The following is a 20,396-nucleotide window of genomic DNA, read 5'->3' as shown; positions in this document are numbered from 1 at the left end:
TTATATATTAAGTTTATCTCCTTCTACAAGAGTAAAAGTGGCTTGAGGAAGGGAGCTGTAATGCGGGCCTCTGCCACGAAGCTACCCTTACCACTAGTGGGCATAGGCCAAACATTTTTTCAACAATTATAGAGAGAATGGCTACATGTTAGATATTTTTTTTTTAAGCCTTTGCAAGCTACACGAACTGTCAAAGCAAGCTGTAGTGACGAAAAGTTGCAGTGTGCATGTTAAGGTATGAAGAGGGCGTCAGTGGCAATCGTATTATCTGAAAAGACTTCGCAAGTCAGTCGTTGATACCTATGGGTCTGCTGTCTAAGGAATGAGCTGGGCATCAGAACTGGGTTTTAGAAAATGCGGATTTTGATAAGTGTGACTGGATGGCATGTGACTTTTGTCTACAGTGTGCTCATTGACTAAGTATTTACCTACAGCCTGGTTCTCCCTCTGACTCTACTGGTTCTCACAACTCACCAGCAACCCTCCTCCAAAAGAAAGCAACCCCTTCTCCCAGAAGTCTTGGGCAGGGCCAAGGGGATAACTCCTCTCCCCGCCTACAGGGCAGGTTTCCCTCTGAGACTTTATGGCAGGCTGACCTCCAGTGTCTGGGTTAGCGAGTCTGGCGTTTCTGTACTACATAAAAAGGGCAAGTGGATTCATTATTATTATTTTATTATACAATGTGTAATATATACTAGCGATTATGCTGTCAGCAGCCATAGTTTTGGGCCACAGATCAGAGGTTGGGGTGTCATAAATCCACCTAGTGAAAGTCTTTGGGGCATCTATGGAAGATGAGAGGATTGGATCCCATCTGTAGCTGTGGATCTACAGGTGAACGTTTTTTTTTTCTTCCCCCACAGGACCATTAAAGGTGAAGGTGGAGTCACTGGCAGGACCCTGATAAAGAGCACATCAGGGTGTGATGCAGTCTCCTCTGAGCCTAGGGTCTCACAGCTCTCAGTCTTGCCAGTGTCTGAGGCAGGGGAGGAGTGACCCAGAGGCTTGAAATGGAGGAAAGGGCAGGCTCCAACTTCTTGGGTTAGATCTTTTCCGAAAACCCGACTGTCAGGTTTCTCTTTCAGCTTCCTGACAGTCAGGTTTCCCCTTTAGTGACTTTGTCTTGGCTTCATCCAGGCTTCCTGCCTGGTGTGAAGGTCACAGGACAATTGCTACCTGCCTGTGGCTGAAACAGCTCTTCTATAGGGGCAGAAGGGATGCTCTTGTCCCCTCTGTGGGAGCTGAGCCAGTCTGTGTCCTGGGTGGCTGAGCCTACACTTGGCACTTAGTAGGGCACCCGTCTTTGTTGACTGAATGGAGACATGCATGGCTGTAACCAGCTTGCTTTGGTCTTCCATTGTCGAAGTGACTTAGGTGAACAGATTAGGCCACCCCAGCAGACCCAAGCTGAGACAGAGCGGCCCCTAACCTTACAGTGCCCCAGCCCCCAGGGTACACTGGCTGGTTAAGCACTTTTAAGAATGAAACAGCAGTGGTTTCCAAGCGCTTGCCTGACATTTGCCCAGGGATAAGCTTCTGATAAAACCTCACCCCTTGTTATCGCTCCCCCTGCACCACCCACCATACTGTCACCCCCTGGATGAACCAAGCGCCCCAGGAAGCCCATAGCAGAAAAAAAAATGCTCTTGAGACCAGGGATAACTAACCATCTGAGCACCTTTGCTGGGGCCAGGGTAATGAGAATTATTCAAATGCAATCATAAAAATGAGGCCAGCCAGGCAGGAATGGGGTGGGGGTGTGGTGGAGGGAACGTTTCTCGCCAGTTTGAAGATTCCTAGGGGTTCTCTTTGAGGTCCAAAGAAAATTTCACCTCATCTGCTGTCTTGGAACTGTGAACCAGTTGGTCTCTAAGGAGGACATGGGGTAGGGCTGCGCCTGAATTTCTGGGGTCCACTGCGCGGCCTCAGCCAGGCAACCTCCGATCTGGAGGCTTCTTCCTCAGTGAGTGCTGCCTCCCGCCAGCAGCGAGCAGGCCCGCATCCGCTGTCTGAGCCGAGCCTCCAGTAGAGGGAGACACTCTAGCAGCTCCTCGCCTGGGAAACGGCCGGTGCCGGGAGTGGGTGGGGGCGATGGGGGGGGGTGGGGAGAAAGGGGGAGTGGGGAGAGGGGAGGTGTGCGCGCGCGGGGACGAGGGGGGGGGAGTTCGGGGGGCGGGTCCCTGTGCCGCTGACGTCCCGAGCAGTGCTGGGAAGTATAGGCTGTGTTGTCACGCCGGTGTCAGTCTGATGAAGATTGGCATCAGGTAAGCTGTCATTCATTTCCATGTCAGAGACGCTTTTGCAGGCGGCGGCGGCGGCGGCGGCGCAGCGGCGGCGGCTGCTGCTGCGGGCGGCTGCCTCAGAGCGCGTGTGTTTTATTCCAGTCCCCAAGCCAGAGTATTATTCATTGCGACAGGGCAAGGAGGAGAGAGGGAGAGAGGGAGGCAGCAGGGAGGAGAGAGAGGGAGGCAGCAGGGAGGAGGGAGGCAGAGAGCAGAGAGGGACGGCGGGAGCGTGCAGAGAGAAGCTGGGGAAGCGCCGGGAGAGCGCGGAGCGAAGCCGCGCGAGGGGAGGCGAGGCCGGGCGAGCAGGCGGCGAGAAGCGCGGGGCCCACCCGCTCCCGGACCCGGCCGGTGCGCAGCTCGGCGGCCGCCGCCTCGCCCCGCTCCGCTCGGGCCCGGGGCCGGGCGCGCATTGTCTGCGGTTGCGAGCAGCCGGGCAGCGGACTCGAGCGCAGTGGCCCGAGAGCCTGTAACGGGCGGGCTGGGAGCCGTGCGCCCGGAGCTTCCCGGGACTCGAGCCCAGGGACGAGCGCGTCGGCCCGAGTCCCCGGCGCGGGCGGCTCCTGGCTGGGCGCTCGGTGGGGCGAGGCTGGGAACTGCGGGCGGGTTTCGGGTTCTCCTTTCCCGGGCTCTCGGAGTCCTGTGGCTGGCGCTTACTCGGTGTCACCAGCCCGGAGCTGCCTTCGAGTGGCTGGAAGCGGGAGCAGCCCTCGCCTGGGGCCGGGTGGCTGGAGTCAAGCAGCGGCGGCCGCGTCCTGCGGGGCCCGGGGAGGCAGGGAGAGTGGAGGTTTACAGGAGGATCAGTGTGGGGGACCGGGGAACATGCGTGGGGGTTCAGAGAAACCAAGACCCGAGGGGCGACGCTCAGGGACTCTAACCGGGAGTAGGGGGAGAATTTGTAGGGTCACCGGCTTTCTGCGTATTGTTGGGTCTTTGGGGCGGGGAGGGGAGGATTAGGGGCCCTTGCGAAGAACTAGGAGATGAATTCGTAAAAGGGGGGTGGGCGCGGAAATCGCCCTAGAGCAGAAAGCCGAAGGGGATGGGGCAGGGTCCTGAATGTGGCGCATGAAGTTTCTGTTTCTTTCCGGTTAGGCGAGGGGGATCTCCTGGGCTCCCAAGCCGAAGAAGAAACCGGCGCAGTGGGCCGAGCTTTCTGGAGAGTCCTTCACAGGGCAGCCAGGGTTCCCGCGCGGGCGGGAGACCCGGGTTGGGAGTGGGAGGGGGATGCGGATCAGCCCCGAAAGGAGGGAGGGCTGGGCTTTGGAGCAGGCTAGAGTTTGGGTTGTAGGATCCCGACTGTTCAGAATTGGGACGGAAGGGCCGCTATGTAGTTTACACGCCGGCGAGAGAGAGAGAGAGAGAGAGAGAGAGAGAGAGAGAGAGAGAGAGAGAGAGAGAGAGGGCTGGAGGTAGGCGCCGGGGTCCCGGTTACATCCGAGGCTTGATTCCCGAGTGGGTGACGTTTTTTAGGACCGAGACACAGGATCATAACTCGTTATCGGGGTTCAGGCTATTGGAATCTGGGGAGAATTATGCGTACGGGTCCTGACAGCGTGCGGGAGGAAAAGCTTAAATGTAGGCAAGGAAAGTAGTTGATCCCAGCCGTGGTGAGCGAGCCCCGAATGTCTGCTGCTTCTCCCCCCCCCAAAGTCAGTCTTGAGGAGGAGAGGATTTGGGGTGCACAGGGCTGAGCCCTAGGAGAAGGATTCTGGAAAGCAGGCAAATCTAGGGAAATTCCGTGCGGTGTGACCAGGTAGCCTCACCCGACTCGGAGTGGATCTGAGGACCTGACCCTGCAGACTCAGCAGGCTCCAGGAGCCACTTGGGTTCTGCGGCCTCAGCGTGGCGAGGTGGTTGCTGGTGGCCCGCCGGGACAGCGGCCGGCGACGTGGGCCAGGGGGCGGCTAGTAGCGAGGTGCCACTGGGGCTTGTGGAGTCGTGGCTGACGCCAAGGGAAAGACACTTCCGAACTCGGGAGCCCTGGTCGGATCTGCCGCCGCCTGTTCGTCCGCAAGCGGTGCTTGCTTCATCCCCCGCAATGTCGGAGAGCGCACAGGCCGGCCCTTCAGTGCGAGCGAGGTTCTGCCCTAGAGGGAGGAGGGAGTTCGGGGTTCCTTACCCTCACACATGTTTTCTTGGGACTTCTCCAGGATGTTGGCTTTTTGGAATTCAAATGCTCTTCACCTGGTAAAAATCCAAGTTAACAAGCTTAAGCAGATTTAAACGACAACCCCCCTCCCAACACACACACACCCAAATCTGAGAAATGATGGTGTTCAAAAGAAACACAGTGTTATCCCGAGCTCCAGCCCCTTTGCCCTCTCACTCTGCCTTTTGACCTTCCCGAGGCCCCAGGACCTTAGTGCAAATGTATGTGTGTGTGTGTGTGTGTGGGGGGGGTGTTTCTCGTTTGCGGGATCATATCTCACACTCAAACTGCGTCCTCAAGGCTCGGCCTAGCTCAACAGTGAGTGGAGTGTGGAGAGATTCTGAAGAGGGGAAGAGCTGAGGGGGGAGGGTTGTAGGGGTTACACTCTGGTCATTTAGATAAAAGAGTGCGTTGAGGGACAGAGGGGTGTGTGTGTGTGTGTGTGTGTGTGTGTGTGTGTGTGTGTCGGGGGGCTGATTTCCTCCGTGCACGCTTGCACCCTGAATTGAAAAAGCCAGCCAGCCTTTTGGGGCACCGAAGCCGCAGGACCCATGAATGGCCACCGCGGCCCGGGGCGCGGCGACCGCTACCACCGCCGAGCTGTTGTTTTCCAGACTTGGAATTCCTGCGCGCTCTTCTCCAGCCCAGAGCTGAGCGGGGGGAGGGAGCCCTGACCCCACTGAGACTCCCCGGTCACCGCCTCCCTTTTGTGAGAGCGAAAGGCATGAAAGCCTAGAGAAAGAGGAGCTTCAGGGAATGAGGGCCAGGGGGTTACTGGAGATGGGCCTAGCAACGACCACAGTAAAATGCCTCGTGCAAATCGCAGCGAAGTGTACCCAACTCAAGACTGGCTGTTTTATGATCCTTTCTAGGAGTTTACTGCTCTGTGCTTTCAAGTCCATAGATTACTTTAAGTTAATGAAAGTGCTGCTTTCAAAAGGGCCTTTTTATTGTGCGGCAGCAACAAATCCAGTACCTCCCCTTTACTCTTCCAAAATGGGCCCATTTAGAAAGAGGGAGCTTGCTGGGGTTCCCACATGAACGGAGCTCGGGGGAGGACACCATGTGACAACGAGGATTAATAAAAGTCAGTGTCCATGTAATCCAGAAAGATGAGTTAACTTCTCGGCCGGCCATCCTTCAGAGGCTACCCTTAAAGGTTGTTCGCTGCCTCCCTGGTCGCCCCCTCCCACAGTGCCTTATGTAAAGCCTGACCCTGCTCCATTCAACCCAAACTGGGATTCAGAATTTCAACACGGTTACCAGTTCAGACTGTTACTAAAACATTTACTTGGGCCCTGGGGGAGGGGCCTTGCCTTGCATTCAGTAAGATAGATGGGTTTAAAGGGCTGGGAGCCCCAGGAAGAACACGAGAGGCTGTTTTTCAGCTTTTTTTTTTTTTTTTTTTTTTTTTTTTTTGCTTCCTTTCATTCTATTTGGCACAAAAGGTGAGATGACAAGGATTTTGACTAACACAGAAACTGTAGTGGGGCCTGCCTGTGGCTTTGACCGCATGTCATAACCATTTAAACTGTGGTTAGTTGTTAGAAGCTCATAGCTTCTCCAAGCTGGGTTTCATTAACTCTACACCAGTTGCCTGGAAGTTCAGTAGCAATAAATTGCATAAACACATTTGAAGTAAGTTAGTGATGAAATGAGGAGAATTACTGTCTTGTGAGTGGAGAATCCCGAATTCATGGAGTTCTAACTTAACTGGAAACATACTTCCCCTCTCTTGGCCTTCAAGTTTATAGGTGCACAGGAGTGTGTGTTAAATTTCTCTCCGCCATGTCCATCCTCAACCCTGGGCTGTAACTCATTAGAGACCAAGGCATGCCTAGAAAGCAGAAGGCTGGATTTTAAAAGGGTCTCTATTAGCTCCATTTAGGAACTGAACCAGAGCGAGCGATCAACCTGATTACCTTGCCCTTCCTGAACTCATCAGGCAATATAAACTGCCACAGAGCAGGGACAAATTAGATTTTTTAAATGTTAGAAGCTTAATAATACCGTGTTGTTAGCAATTGAAATTGTTTTTTATTAAAGAAACAACCAATAAAATTTATAGGCTTCCAACATGTTGCAAAAATTCCTTGGTGTTTATTTACATCCCCACCCCACCTCTTCAGTAACGCAACCTCCAATTTTGGACTTTTGTTCCTGATTTACTTAATATGGAGCACATTTTAAAAATTAATTGGAGGCGAGTAAGTGGTGCTGTTACGAGTTTTCCTTCATCCTCTGCTGTGTAGCGCTGGAACTGCCACACTGTAAACACACACACACACACACACACACACACACACACACACACACACATATATAATATATATATATATATAAATGTGTGATGAAATTACTGGAGGTGGCGGCATGTGAGGCAAAGTGTCTGGATCAAATAAACTGCAGATCCCAGGATGGAGAAGGTGAAAAGGGGGCCACCAAGGAAAGGCAGAAGAAGTGGTAGGGAAGATGAAACCATCATGAGCCTCCATGAGCCTTGAATCTAACCAATACACCACGCCTTGTATGAGACACTTCATAGGAAACCCATGACACTGAAAATTAAATTATATTGAGAAGCAGAATTTAGAGGGAGGAGCTGCCATCACTGGGTTCTATCCAGGCAGCATGGCCAGGATGGTTGCGATGGGGCCCTGATAATTTAATTAAATCTAATACCTGGTGGGGAGGGAGGAAGAAGCGAAGGAAGCGGTGGATGATATCAAGGCTGGCAGGTCAGCATGCTGAGCTCCTATTCGGGCTGGAATTTGAGGGCCTGGCTCTGTGGCTCCAGCGGGTCCCCCAGCTGCCAGGCTTTGGTTTCTTCATCTGTTGAGTGGAATGTAGCACATGCTATCCCTTATTAGGCTGCAAGGAGTGACGGGTGGGCATGAGGCAAGTAAAGAATAGAGAATGTAAAGTGGGCTCAGAGTAAAGAACAGAGAAAAGAGGGACTGAGGCTTCCTGACAGCAAGGCCATGTTCTTCTGCGTGCACTTGCCTGGCTCCAGAGCCTGTCCTCACAGTGCGCCTTGACTTTTGGGAAGGAGTTTCTGGACTTTTGGGAAAGGGCACAACTTCCGCCTTGCTTTACATCTTAGAATCAGATAATCCTGCTGTGATTTCATATACCATCCACGTTGCCAAGAGGGATTGTCATGGCTGGGCTGGGGAGATCGGCCTGGCTCTCCTCCAATGATTCCCCCTGGAATACCCTTTATGTCTCCAATGAACAGAGAATCTGATTTATCAGAAATATAGTCTCTGCTTGTTTATGCTAGAGGGGACTAGGGGCCCAGTCCTGAGTGGTTTGTGACATCTGGTCCTGCTGGGGTGTGAGGAAGGGATGGGTGCTGATCTGGAATGAGCCACAGCTTCACTTAACAGGCTCCATTCTGGCAGATCAAAGCAGACTCTAGGTGAGAAAGCCCAAGAAGTTAGACACCGCCACTTTTTCAAAAGCTTGGGCTTGCTGTAGACTCCTTCAGTTCCAGTGCATGAGTTTAAAATCGAGCAAGCACTGATACTGCAGATGTGGCTCCAGTAGAATGGACATCTCTCTTTAATTCTCCCCTTCTCTGCTGGGGAGTCCTTGGGGGTAAAGTCTTTCCTCCCCATATACCCTTTTCAGCTGGGCAGGTTGCAGGTCACATTTTGGTCTCCATTTTGATTGCGAGTGGGAGGGGGTGAGACTGAAGATAGAGGCAGAAGCTGGGATAGTTGGAGAGCTGAGTCCTTCTCCCAGAACTCCTCTGGAACCCCCAGGCATGAGGGAACACCAAGCCCTGGAATAGCGCAGTTCATCGTGCTCCATGGAACTGGAAAAGAGCCTGATGCAAAAGGGGGATATGTTTGGCTTGGACACCTATCCCTGGGTCTTCCTTGACTGCCTGGGTCTCCAGTTACAAGAAGGGCTGTTGCTGTTAAGACCTATCTCACTAAAAACACATCCCCATGTGTAAGAAGAAACCCTAAACCAGGCAGGATATTTTAAAACTGAAGCAATGAAGATTAGATTAAGTCTCCACCAAACAGCCTGGTTCTCGTATTATTTTTGGCTGGAATGTGGAGGAAAACAGCTGGCCCTGGAAAACCAGGGGCCCAGGGCAGACTCTGGGGCTGCAGACAGTGTTGCGGGGGGCGGATGAGGGGGTGGTGTAACTGTTCTCTGCCTAGGAGCACTGTGGCCAGTTTCTGTCCAGCTCATTTTAGGGGAACAAAGGGAGAGGGGCAGATGCAGATGGGCCAGGAAGGGGCCACAGAAGGTATAAGTCACAGAGCACCCAGCCAGCCTTTCAACCCCCCACTTCGTTAAGAACTAGTTATTGTGCTCAGTACATGCTCCCGCTCTCGGGACTGGAAATCCAGCTACTCTCAACTTGGCCTTTGGAGGAACCTTCATGTGCTTGGTCTGATTTGGGTGGATAGAGAGAACAGATCGCTGTCTGAGATTCCTGTAGAGTCCAGATATCAGGAGTCAGGAACCCTTGTCCCACCTTCCTGGATAGAACTTATAGCGCCGTTGGTGTTTCTGGCACAGTCCTAGGCATTGAAGACAAACCAAACCACTGGAGCCTGGCCTGAGGGGCTTGCATAGGCAAGGACATGGGGCCTCAGCACAGACAAAAGCTTTAGAGCCTCTGTATTTACTTGTATGGTTTTAGACACTTGCTTAAGATCTTTGATTCTGTTTCCTCATCTCTAACCTGGGGGATAATGGAGTATAACTGGTGAGGTGGAGGAGAGAGTGTGTGTATTGCCTAGGACCATGCCAGGCACAGAAGAGTGGTTCAATTCTGGCTCTCTCTCCGCTCCCACATTTATTTTATTTTTTATTTTTGGAATAAGAATCAATAGGTGGCTCTTTCAGCTTCCTCCTTTTTTCTTTCTTTCTTTGCTTCTCTGGGACAAAGCATGGGCCCCTTTGCAGGTTACTGGTACATGGACCAGCACTGAGCACTCAGCAGGTTGGTGGGAGGCTGGAGAGGAAAATAGATGTGTAAGCCCCAGGGTAGCTGGGATTCTGGGGGACACAAGCCCAGGAGGGAGAGAATACACAGACATGGGAGAGGACAGGTGCCCAAGAGTGGTTAACCAGAGGAGGCAGGAGAAGAGTGGGCCTGGAAGAGTGGCCTCAACCAGCTCCTTCCCTGAGGAGGCTTTCACTGAGAAGGAGCTGAGTGGGGAGGGCTGGAGGGGGAGGGGCGAAACCTGACACTCCCCAGGTCACTGTGCTCTGGGCTCTCAACTAGACGGTCAGGGTGACTGGGGGTGGGGTGGGGTGGGGACAGCCTGGATTAGAAAGAATTACTCAGTCCCTCTGTCTGTCCCAGGTGGCCAAAAGTGTCTGTTCCCTTCTGTACACGGTGGATTCTGAGAGACTTTTTGGTGCTAACTTCTCAGTGGGTGCAGTGCAGCTTAATGAGTTAGTGCATAAAGTCCACGGCCTCCTTACAACCCAAGCAGAAAAAGTAGAGACTCTGGTCCAACCCTGGCCCTTTCCATGCTTTGGACCATGAAGCAGAACAGTCAATGTGTTGGGATGGTGGCTGAGAGAACAGAGAGCGGGTCCAGGGGCCACAGACAGTGGGCTCCACTTCAGACTTGGCCACTGACTAGCTGTGTGACATTTGACAGGTGGCTTCCCCTCTCTGAATGGTAGTACTGTCAGGAGCTTTGACTTGCTCCTAGACTCAGCTACGAGCTCCTTGGCTCTATGTTTCCTCCCAAGTGCATTGCTTCGTGAACGGGGAATTCACTGCAACAGCGACCAACCACAGGACAAATGCAAGTGAAGAGTCCTAAGGATACACAACAACCACAGAAGCACAGCCCCTGGGGAACTAAGGGCCGTGTGCACAGAGGGTTAGATCTGATGCTCCCAATGGCCTTCCTGGGACCCATGGGAGTAGCATTTTCAATGTGAAGCACCATCATTAAAAGCCGAATTTCCTTCTTCTTCCCAGACAACAGTAGGATGCTGGGAGAAGGAGCCACTGACTTTGATGTCTGCCTCTGGAGTGGGACCCTGATTCTCCTGCCCCTAAGCTGTGTGTCCTTGGGCACATCCTTTAACTCCTCTGAGCCTCAGTGTTCTTAGCATAGGGTAAAGATGATAACAGGACTGCCAGGCATCGGAGGACTGAGAAAACTCTAGGAAAGACATGCAGCAGTGGCACATAGCTCGCTGCCAATGGCAGTTTTGTCTCTTAAGGAAATACATCCCCTGGGCTGGACAAGTGGTCGAGAGCACTGACTGGTCTTCTAGAGGACCCGGGTTCAATTCCCAGCACCCACATGGTAGATCCCAACTGTCTGTAACTCCAAGATCTGACTGACACCCTCACATAGACATACATGCAGGCAAAACATGAATGCACATAAAATAAGGAGAGAGAGAGAGAGAGAGAGAGAGAGAGAGAGAGAGAGAGAGAGAGAGAGGTAGGGAGTAAGGGAGAGAGAGAGAGAGAGAGAGAGAGAGAGAGAGAGAGAGAGAGAGAGAGAGAGAATATACATTCTCATTTGATTTTCTAATCAATCTGAATCGGGCCAAAAGGATATCATTAAGTCATTTTATAGACAGGAGAAACTGAGTCAGAGTAGCCTGTCTGTGATGGGCACATCCTTTAAGATGGCCCAGGTCTCTCTGACTGCCACCGTCCTTTCCCTTTGTGGAGACTCAGCCCCTTGCTGAGCGAGTTCCTGAGCCGCTTTGCCAGGCTTTACCTGTGTCTCTCCTGAGAATTTTTTTTTAAACAGAAAACCAGCTCAATTCACCTCCCCCATCACCAGCCTTTTGTCTGACAAATACTGAGGAGAGCTACTGGCTGTCATGGAAGCCCAAACCTACAAGATATAATTTTTTTTAAAAACTCCCATAAGCCCCCAGGCCAGACAGGGTTAGGCTAACCAGCAAAAATAGGTAGTGGTAAATATAGGGGTAGAGAGGGATGGACAAGGCAATGAGAGGTTGACTGTGTGAAGCTGGCTGGTGTGTGTGCATGCGTGCGTGTGCATGCGTGTGTGTGCGTGCGTGCATGCGTGTGTGTATGTGCACACGTGTGTAGAAGAAGCCCTTGGGGGCTCAGTACCAGATCCTCAGGTGACCTGCCTGACAGACATCAGTCCTGAGAGAAGTCAAAAGGCAGCTAGCCCACTCTTAATGGGGTCTAATTCCTTACTAGGCGTAGGCTCCCTCCTTTCCACGCTGGTCCAGTCTGTATAACACAGGACAGAGAGCTGTCCCCAAGTTTTCTCTGGTGCTGCTGAGCATGACTCTTTCTGCCCAGGTCTGAAGTCCGCAGGCTTCCTCCCCTCCGGAAGCTGCTCCTGCTTCCTCCACATTCTGATTGTAGCTCCAAGCCCAAGAGTAGGGAGAGACAAAGACGGAAGCATCATGCTGTGGGCTTAAGGATGCATGATAATGGCTTATTCTCACTCCTGTGTCCTCCCTGAAGTGCCACTGGTCACTCAGCAGATGTGGCCTGGGCCCACTATCCATATGGATGCACAACAGTGAGCTGTGTGGGCCTCACTTCCTTAACCAGATGAACACACTAACTGGGAGCAAGGGTGACTTCACAGTCTCTTAGACTCGCTGAGTGGAAGCACGATCATTTTGTAGAAAAGGAAGTTAAGTGGATGTCCTTCCAGGTTTTTCTGGGTCTGCTATGAAATGAGGATGAGGATGCTGTTAATTACCCAGGCTGCCGTGTGTACACTGGCCCACTAAGTACCACATTTTTTGTTGATGATTGTGAGCTGCCCAGGGACATTCAGTTTGTGGGTCTGGCTACCTACTTTCAGTTAGGTAGAAGATGGGAAGGCATGCACTTATTTGGATATGGGGGGTTGGGAGAGCACCTGTGGGAGGTTTTGCTGCGCTCTCCAGCCTTGGGGAAGACCTAGGTACCGAAGCCAGGTATGAGAGCTAGGTGATGTGGGAGCTGGAGGCTTCTGTCCCCATGGTCCCAAGCAGTGTGGAGGGACACTTCTGGCTCCTCCCTGGCTTTGCCCCTCTCAGTCTTGGGAGAGGACAGCTTCCTCAGATCAGTGGAGTTCGCTCTCAGTGTTGTGATTGCCCAGCCCCTGCCTGGGAGTACTCTTCCCTTTCACCGAGCTATCATGAGAGACCCAAGAAGGAATGTGAAACTTACAGAGGACTGGAGAGTTTTTCCAAGACTCAGCAGATTGTACATGATTCGTCTCCGGTGTCTGGGCCCAGTCAGTTTTGCTGCTTGTGGCAAGGAGTGGTGGGGAAGTAGCTGGGTTCCTCTATCTCCTTTCCCACCCAGGATGGCTTACTCCCAGGGTCCTCACCCACACTGTAGGGTGAGGCAGAGGGCACCCTAGGGGTGGTACGCTCACTTGCATACCGTCCAGTGAGGTCTAGAGTACCCAGGATGCCATGCTCACAGGATCCTCGTGCACAATGCAGGGTGAGTTCTAGAGCTCTGGCTGTGATAGGCTAAGGGCGACAGGAAGGTGATGGACGCAGATGGTGAAGGAGCCAGCAAGCCAGGCTGGGGCTGTTGGCCCAGCCATGTGCTCACTGTGTGACCGTGAAAGCGGGCTTCGTTTTCCTTGTCAGTCAACTAGTGGTTGATGATACTTCCCCACCAGGCTGCAGGGAAGATCACGAAAGTTAACGTATGTGGATGTGTTATACATGCTGTATAAACATAAGTAACAGCGCCTACACAGTGCCTCCCATATAATATGGGGAGAGGGAAAAACCGGTTGGCATGGACTATATGTTTCTTATTAGTGTAAAACAGAGCGCACACACACGTAAGTACACTCTCCCCCTCGTGCTGGCTTGAAGAGTGATGACAACCGTGTTAACATGATTGAAAGCTGGCAGGATGGCTTTTCACGGCTGCCCCACTACTGGGGCATGAATGGTCCCCTCCGGGATTCTCGAGTGCCTGGCAGTTTTTCAGACTTCAGCTTAGAGTCACCCGGGCCGAACTGCATGCCTACTATGTGCCTACACACTCTCCTTTAGCACGTTCCATGTAGTCCGCCAGGTCCATCAACCCGAAGCGGGCTTCAGTGTCTTCCTGGCCCGCATCGTTTGTTCGGTAGATTTTTACTAAACACCTTGTTCAGGTATGGGGGACATAGCCATGAACTAGAGCTTCCCATTCACAAGGCTTTGTAAAGAGGAAGACATTTAGGCTCTGTAGGAAAAATGGAAACCTTGAAGAGAGTCACAGAAGTCCAGGAAGCTGAGGGAACACAGGCAAAGCTCAGCCTACTCTGAGGGCCTTCCAGGGTAGAGTCTAGGCATGAAGGAGGAGTTGCAGAGAGCTAGGGGAGGCTTCGGGACAGATTCCTAGATTCTCTGGTCCGGCCCTAGGTTAGTTCATCTCTCTGCTGAGATCTTTCTCACTGTGCCTTCCTGCTGTGGCTCTTTTTTCTTTTCTTTTCTTTCTCTCTTTCTTTCTTTCTTTCCTTTTTTTTTTGGTTTTTCGAGACAGGGTTTCTCTGTGTAGTTTCAGTGCCTGTCCTGGATCTCGCTCTGTAGACCAGGCTAGCCCCGAGTGCTGGGATTAAAGGCGTGCTGAGCCACCACTGCCCGGCTCCTGCTGTGGCTCTTTTACCCTCCCAGAGGAAGACAAATACAAAGTGAGAGGTAGCCAGCCTGTGCCAGAAGTGTGCTGAGGCCTCTGCTCCTGCCCATGCCTGACTCCCTAAGGCGTCAGCCCCTCCAGGAAGCAGCTTTCAGGAGCTGCCTTTGCACAACGCAGGCACCACCCCTCCCCCACCTTGTTGCCGCCTCAGTTGGATCCTGAGCACACTGGGTACCCAGAGTGGTCACACTTAGATCCAGTCTGATTTCGTGGACAGCCGCTGTGAGGCGGCAACAGTGACCCAGCCCACCCCTCTCCACACCAGCCACTGAGGGGCTGTGCTGGCTCTTTCGGCTGCCTGCAGAACTTGGAACCAGGGAGAGCAGGTCTGACCGCAGACATAGGCCTTGCAGCTGGGGAGCCCTGCTCACCGGCCCCCCACCCCGGAGCCTCAGTTCTCTGGCCAGTGAGATGTGACAGTAATTCTCAACTCAGGTGGCATCCATGATCATGAAATGGCACAAGGCAGGGGTTCGCTAGCCCATCCCTGCATCCCTCTCAGTTTTGTCATACCTATAGCACCCCAATTTTGTCCCTCTTCTGTTCCCACTGTCCCTGGGCATACCTTCATTCTTTCCTGCTTTCATATAATTACTCTCCGGATATTTTGGGGTGCCTAGAGTGTATTCCCAGGCGTGTTTTAGTGCCTGGGCTAGAGAGGTGAACATCAAGAGATTAGCCTGTGTCCTGATGTTAAAACGCCAGGTGTTGGCCGGGCGGTGGTGGCGCACGCCTTTAACCCCAGCACTCGGGAGGCAGAGCCAGGCGGATCTCTGTGAGTTCAAGGCCAGCCTGGGCTACCAAGTGAGTTCCAGGAAAAGGCGCAAAGCTACACAGAGAAACCCTGTCTTGAAAAAACAAAAACAAAACAAAACAAAAACAAACAAACAAACAAAAAAAAACGCCAGGTGTTTTAGTCACTTTTCTATTGCTGTGATAAGACGCCATGACCTTGACAACTTATAAAGTAGGTTTAATTTGGGGTTGAGGTTCCAGAGGGTTAGAATCCACGACCAGCATGGCAGGGGACATGGCAATAGACAGGCAGAAATAGTGTCAAATAGAGCAGTAACTGAGAGCTCACATCTTGAGACACAAGTTGGAGGCAGAGAGAGCCACTGGGAACGAGGGAACGGTGTGAGTCTTTTGAAACCTCAAAGCCTGCTCCCAGTGACACACCTCCTAATCCTTCCCCAACAGCTCCACCAACTACCAAGTAAAGTATTCAAATATATGAGCCTATGGGGGCCATTCTAATTCAAACCATCACACCAGATGTGGTGGCACATCTGTAACTTCATCACTGCGGGAGCAGAGACAGGCAGCTCTTTGGGGCTTACCGGCCAACCAGACCACCTAAACAGTGAGAGACCCTGGCTCAGAACAGAAGATGGAGAAGTGACAAAGGAAGACCTCTGGCTTCCACATGTGCATACACACACGTGGGCGCTACCACACACACACACACACACACACACACACACACACACACACACACACACAGAGAGAGAGAAAGAGAGAGAGAGAGAGAGAGAGAGAGAGAGAGAGAGAGAGAGAGAACTGGGGATTGGCAGCTCAGTCCTGTAATCTCAGTGCTTGGGAGGTGAAGACTCAGGAGTTCAAGGTCAGCCTGGGTTACAGGAGCCATTGTCTTAAAACAACAAAAAGCCAAAACCATCCAACCAGACAAAACAAACAAAAACCCGGCACAGACACAAGACTCTAAGTATAGCTAGAGTTTTTGGAGCCCCTGAAGGATGGGATCAATGACCAGGAAGACACTATAAGGCATGGAGACCCACAGGTTGGTGGGATATGACAGTAGAGATGGATGGGGATTTTGTTTTAGGCAGGGGACAGTGGGTCCAAAGGCCCTGGGGGAGGAGGACGGACTGGGCAGCAGCTGGGGGCTGGGGAGAGAGACAAGTCAGGAAGACCAAAGGGGCAGGGGTGAAGTGGGGTGCGGGGTGGGGGGCAGAGACCAGTCTGATAGTTGGATGTAGTGACGAGGCTCAGCCCTGGCACCGGCCTGAGTGGGGAAGGTGGTGTCTACTGCCTGGTCTTGTCTTTCCAAATGGAATCCAGACAGTGAAATCTACAGTTGGCTTGTTGGTCCACAATGGAAGGAGGGGGCGCACAGTGAACAGGCGAGCCAAGTGTTTGGCCTTCACACATACAAGCAGTGTCAGTATGTCAACGATTAGAGGGCTTGAGTTCTAACTGAATGAAAGGCAAAGACTTTACTTCTGCGTCATGCCTCAGTTTCTCTTCCCTCCAGCACACCTGTGTCACCGCCTCTGCCTCTATCTCATCTACCCTAACCTCCCAGGTCTCTCTGTAGTAACTGAATCAAGTCACACATGCTCCTGCCTCAGGGCCTTGGTGCATGCTGTTCCAGCAGGTTGAACACCCTTCCCCTATATACCTGTATGGTCGACACTATGCTTTTGCTTGGCTTACACCCACATGCCATCCTGTAGCGCGATCCTCCCGAAGGGCTCTAGCCAAACAGGAATCTCTTTCCTCCATCCTTGGCATTCCCCTAACCCCCCAACCCAGTATCTAGTTGAGAATGACCTTGAACCCACTTCTGATCTCTATGTATCACCACAGAGCTGGAGTTCAGGACCGGCATCACCATGCCTGGTTTCTGTAACGCTGGGGAGCAAACCCAGGGTCAATCCGTGCAATGCTGTGACTCTAGTCATTGGGCTGCACTTCAGCCCCACAGCTTTGTTTTTCTTCACAGCACTTAGCATCTCTCTCTCTCTCTCTCTCTCTCTCTCTCTCTCTCTCTCTCTCTCTCTCTCTCCTCTGCTGGAATCCAGAAGAGGTCATAGAGTACATAGCTGTAGTAAAATTTCAAGCAATGCTTGTGAATGAGTGAGTGAGTGAGTAAATGAATGAATGAATGGAGCTGGTTGTTGTGCTAGGGTCCAAAGGTTTTTATTTTTGTTTTTTCAAACTCACGCTCTGGAATGAACTCATGAACTATCAGAACTGGAAGGCACTAAGTCTCTATCTAGTTTTGAGCAACTCTCCCATTTAACAGCTGAGCAAAGTGAGGTCCAGAGAGGCTAAAGAGCTTGTGAGAGGCCACACAGCACAGAACTCACAAGTACAAGGCTCACGGAATTTGCCGCAGGACTCTCCTCATATGCTTTGCCTTTGCTGTGTCACAGCTCCCTGGGAATGAGGGTCTGCTCTGCCGGACTGGCTTCCTAGATTTCTACTCCTCAGTCACTTCGTCTCACTGCCTGACTGGCCGTTGCTTCATTCCAAGGGCTCTGGTGCCGCCGCTTGTGTTTCCCGTGAGACATTTGGGAGCCATCTTTGATAATGTCGGGAAAGGCTGCTGTTGGCAAACACGCAGACATGCTTAGCTCCCCAGTACCAGGAAGTAAAATGAATGAACCATCAGTGGCTCCCATCAGTTCCCAGGGAATGATGACACCGGCTGCCTTGTGCATCCTTGGCCAAAGCTGGTTGGTCACCTGATAAGTCAGTCAGGATGGGGTGATGTCATGGGACTCGGGGTCCATCGCCCCCTTCTCAGATTTCACCCTCCTGGTGACCACAGAAGTCAGTGGAAGAAAATAGATCAGAGTCCCTGCCTATGTATATGGTCAGCTTGACTTTGGCCAAGTGCCTTAACTCATGTCTTCGGGTCCTCACTGTACGAATGGGGGTTGGGATCACTGTACCATGGTGCTGTTTAGGAGTACACAAGTCCGAGGTGAGTGCCTGGTACCTGGTGAATGTTACAGTGTGAACCACTGGAATGTTGCTTTGATTCACAACGTGGCAGGCCGAGGCAGGCAGAAGTGGCACCCTCATTGTCAGGGGTTAGAGTGAGGATGCAGCCTCTAGCTTCTTTAGAGGCCTTTGTCCTGCTTCCTGGCTGTGACCTGGCCTGACCGAAGGGGAGGAGCTAGGGAAGAACACTTAGAATTCTTGTGGAGGGAGAGAGAGATCAAAGTAGGTGTTATTGCCCCTGCCAGAGGGACTCCTGAGGCCTTAAGTGAGGTTTTTCCCTTTGGCTTTCTGGAAGACAGAAAGATTCCTTGCTGTTTGGAATCCACTGAGATAGGTGGGGGCAGTGAGGGAGGGGCCTTTTAATCTCAGCTAGGTTCCCGGGGTGAGGACTTGAGGCCTGGGGAGGACCCGTGGGCTCAGCTAAGGCTTCAATGGCAGCCATCACTCAGGACCTCCTAGCTACTAGGCTCACGCAGTCTGGGGAGGTCCTTCAGATTCCAAGGAATGTCGCTCATGGTGGCTGTGTGTGCAACCAAGCAGTTTCTTGACAGGAGACTCTCAGATGTCACTGGTGATCTATGTTAAATCCACAGCCTGCCACCTCTGCCATCCTGGCCTATTTGTGGGTCACCTCTCCCCAGTAGAAGGTGAGCTGTGCTCAAGGGACATTGGTTCCGGCTTCTTCCCTCCCTCCTGGTCTCTCCTCCACACCAATTCTTGTTTTTTGTTTTTGTTTTTGTTTTTGTTTTTTTTTGAGAAAGGGTGTCTCGGGATGGCTTGGAACTCATAGAAAGCTGCCTGCCTATGCCTGCTGAGAGCCACGATTAAAGGCACATGCCACCACGTTGCAGCCATCTCTGGGCTTTCTTTTGGGGGGGTTAGTTCATTTCTCCGGCCTCTGCATTCAGAACAGTGTCTGCAGTGGTTCACAACCTGTGGGTCGCCTTTCACAGGGGTGGCCTAAAACCATTGGAAAACATAGATATTTGCATTACCATTCATAACAGTAGCGAAATTACAGTGATGAAATAACAATGAAGTAATTTTATGGTTGGGGGTGGGCACAACATGAGGAACTGTATTCAAAGGTCACAGCGTTAGGAAGGTTGAGGACCACTGCCGTAGTGTTGCAAAGGCCACACCCCTTTACCTACCAGTTTGAACTGGAAAGAGTTCTGTTATTTGACTTGATTTTCTGGGTTCAATTTGTCTCGTGGGAAATTAAATTATTAGCCTTTTCCATATTTCCTTTCTTGTGGTAAAATATATACTTTAAATATATATATAAAATGGCAATTTATAACAAACATTTCCACTTTAATAATTTTAATAGTGCAATACAGTGACATTAACTATATTTACAATGCCAGATACTCTGTATGCATTACAACAGTGACTTCACATCCTGCCCTTCCTCAGCCCCTGGTCACTCCGTTTGTGTGAGTTCTATCTACTGAGTTTCATGTCTGCCCCTAACTTCTGGTAACTTCTAATCTGATTCCTGTCTCTATGAATTTGACAGCTTCACACCAGTGGAATCACAATGTGTTTTTCCTTTTGCGTCTAGCATTTCACTCGGCATGATGTTTTTGTTCTTCTGTGCTGTGTCGTGTATCCTGACTTCAGTGCTTTTTTATGGATGACTTATATTCCATTGTGTGTATAAACCATCTTTCATTTATCCATTTATCTGTTTGTAGACACTCGGGTTGCTTTTATCTTTTGTGAATAAGGCTATAATGGACACTGGGGTACATGTTTCTGTTTAAGTCTCCGTTTTCACTTCTTTCAGGTCTATATTTAGGAGTGGGGTTGCTGGGCCATATTTAAAGCATTTCTGGGTTTAACTTTTTAGGAAACAAAACACCAAAACATTCCCCACAGTAGCTGTACCACTTGAGGTGCCCGCTTGCACTGCGTGAGGGTTCTCGTCTTTCCACATCCTTGCCAATACCTGTGACTGTAAGTTCCTCCAGGAGGTGTAGTAGTGTCTCACTGTGGCTGATTGAGTCATGTGCCCTGCCCCCTCCCCCTTCCCGCCCCCGGTGAATGCTGAGTGCTTTTCTGGGTGCTTATTGGCCATTTGATTATATTCTTGGAGAAATGTCTGTTCAAGTCTTCGCCCATTTCAGACTTGGGTAGTTTGGCATTTTGTAGTCAATCTGTAGGCATTCTTTATATATAGTGGATATTAAGTCCTTACCAGATATATGGTTTGTGACTCTTTCCTCCCATTCGGTAGGCTGTCTTTTCATTTTCTTGATAATATCATTTGATACGCAGAAAATTTTAAATTTGATGAGGACTGATTTATATATTTTCCTTTTGATTTTAGTTACTTTTAGATTTGATCTGAGAATTGTTGCCAAATCTAAGTCCTAAAAGTTTTATGGCTTTAACTCTTAAATTTAGGTTATTGGTGCATTTTGAGTTAATTTGTGTGTGTGTGGAGGGTGGTATGAAGTAGGATCCAACTTCATTCTTTGGCCATGGACATCCAACTGCTTCGGCCCTGTTTATTGAAGAGACTACTCTGTTGAATGGGCTTGGCGCTGCTGCAAAACACCAATTG

At 51.2% G+C, this 20,396-nt stretch overlaps 1 protein-coding gene across 7 annotated transcripts in view; it reads left to right on the top strand.

Annotated features, from left to right (window-relative positions):
• The first annotated feature begins 2,158 nt into the window (after positions 1-2,158).
• The window catches only part of Pknox2 (PBX/knotted 1 homeobox 2), a 273,676-nt gene continuing 255,438 nt past the window's right edge, over positions 2,159-20,396 (top strand). For 3 of the 7 annotated variants that reach the window (XM_052756526.1, XM_052756546.1, XM_052756494.1), the window contains exon 1: positions 2,161-2,264. The gene's annotated coding sequence lies outside the window, so the exon portion shown is untranslated. Of the gene's footprint in view, positions 2,265-2,331; positions 2,634-19,679; positions 19,787-20,396 lie in introns of those variants that run through there. The other 4 variants (XM_052756552.1, XM_052756536.1, XM_052756508.1 and 1 more) reach the window with 4 other exon arrangements.

The sequence above is a fragment of the Peromyscus californicus genome, unplaced genomic scaffold (assembly GCF_007827085.1).
Source record: "Peromyscus californicus insignis strain IS unplaced genomic scaffold, ASM782708v3 Scaffold_11__1_contigs__length_118956290, whole genome shotgun sequence".
Lineage (NCBI taxonomy): Eukaryota > Metazoa > Chordata > Mammalia > Rodentia > Cricetidae > Peromyscus > Peromyscus californicus.
This window is presented reverse-complemented; position numbering and strand designations above follow the sequence as displayed.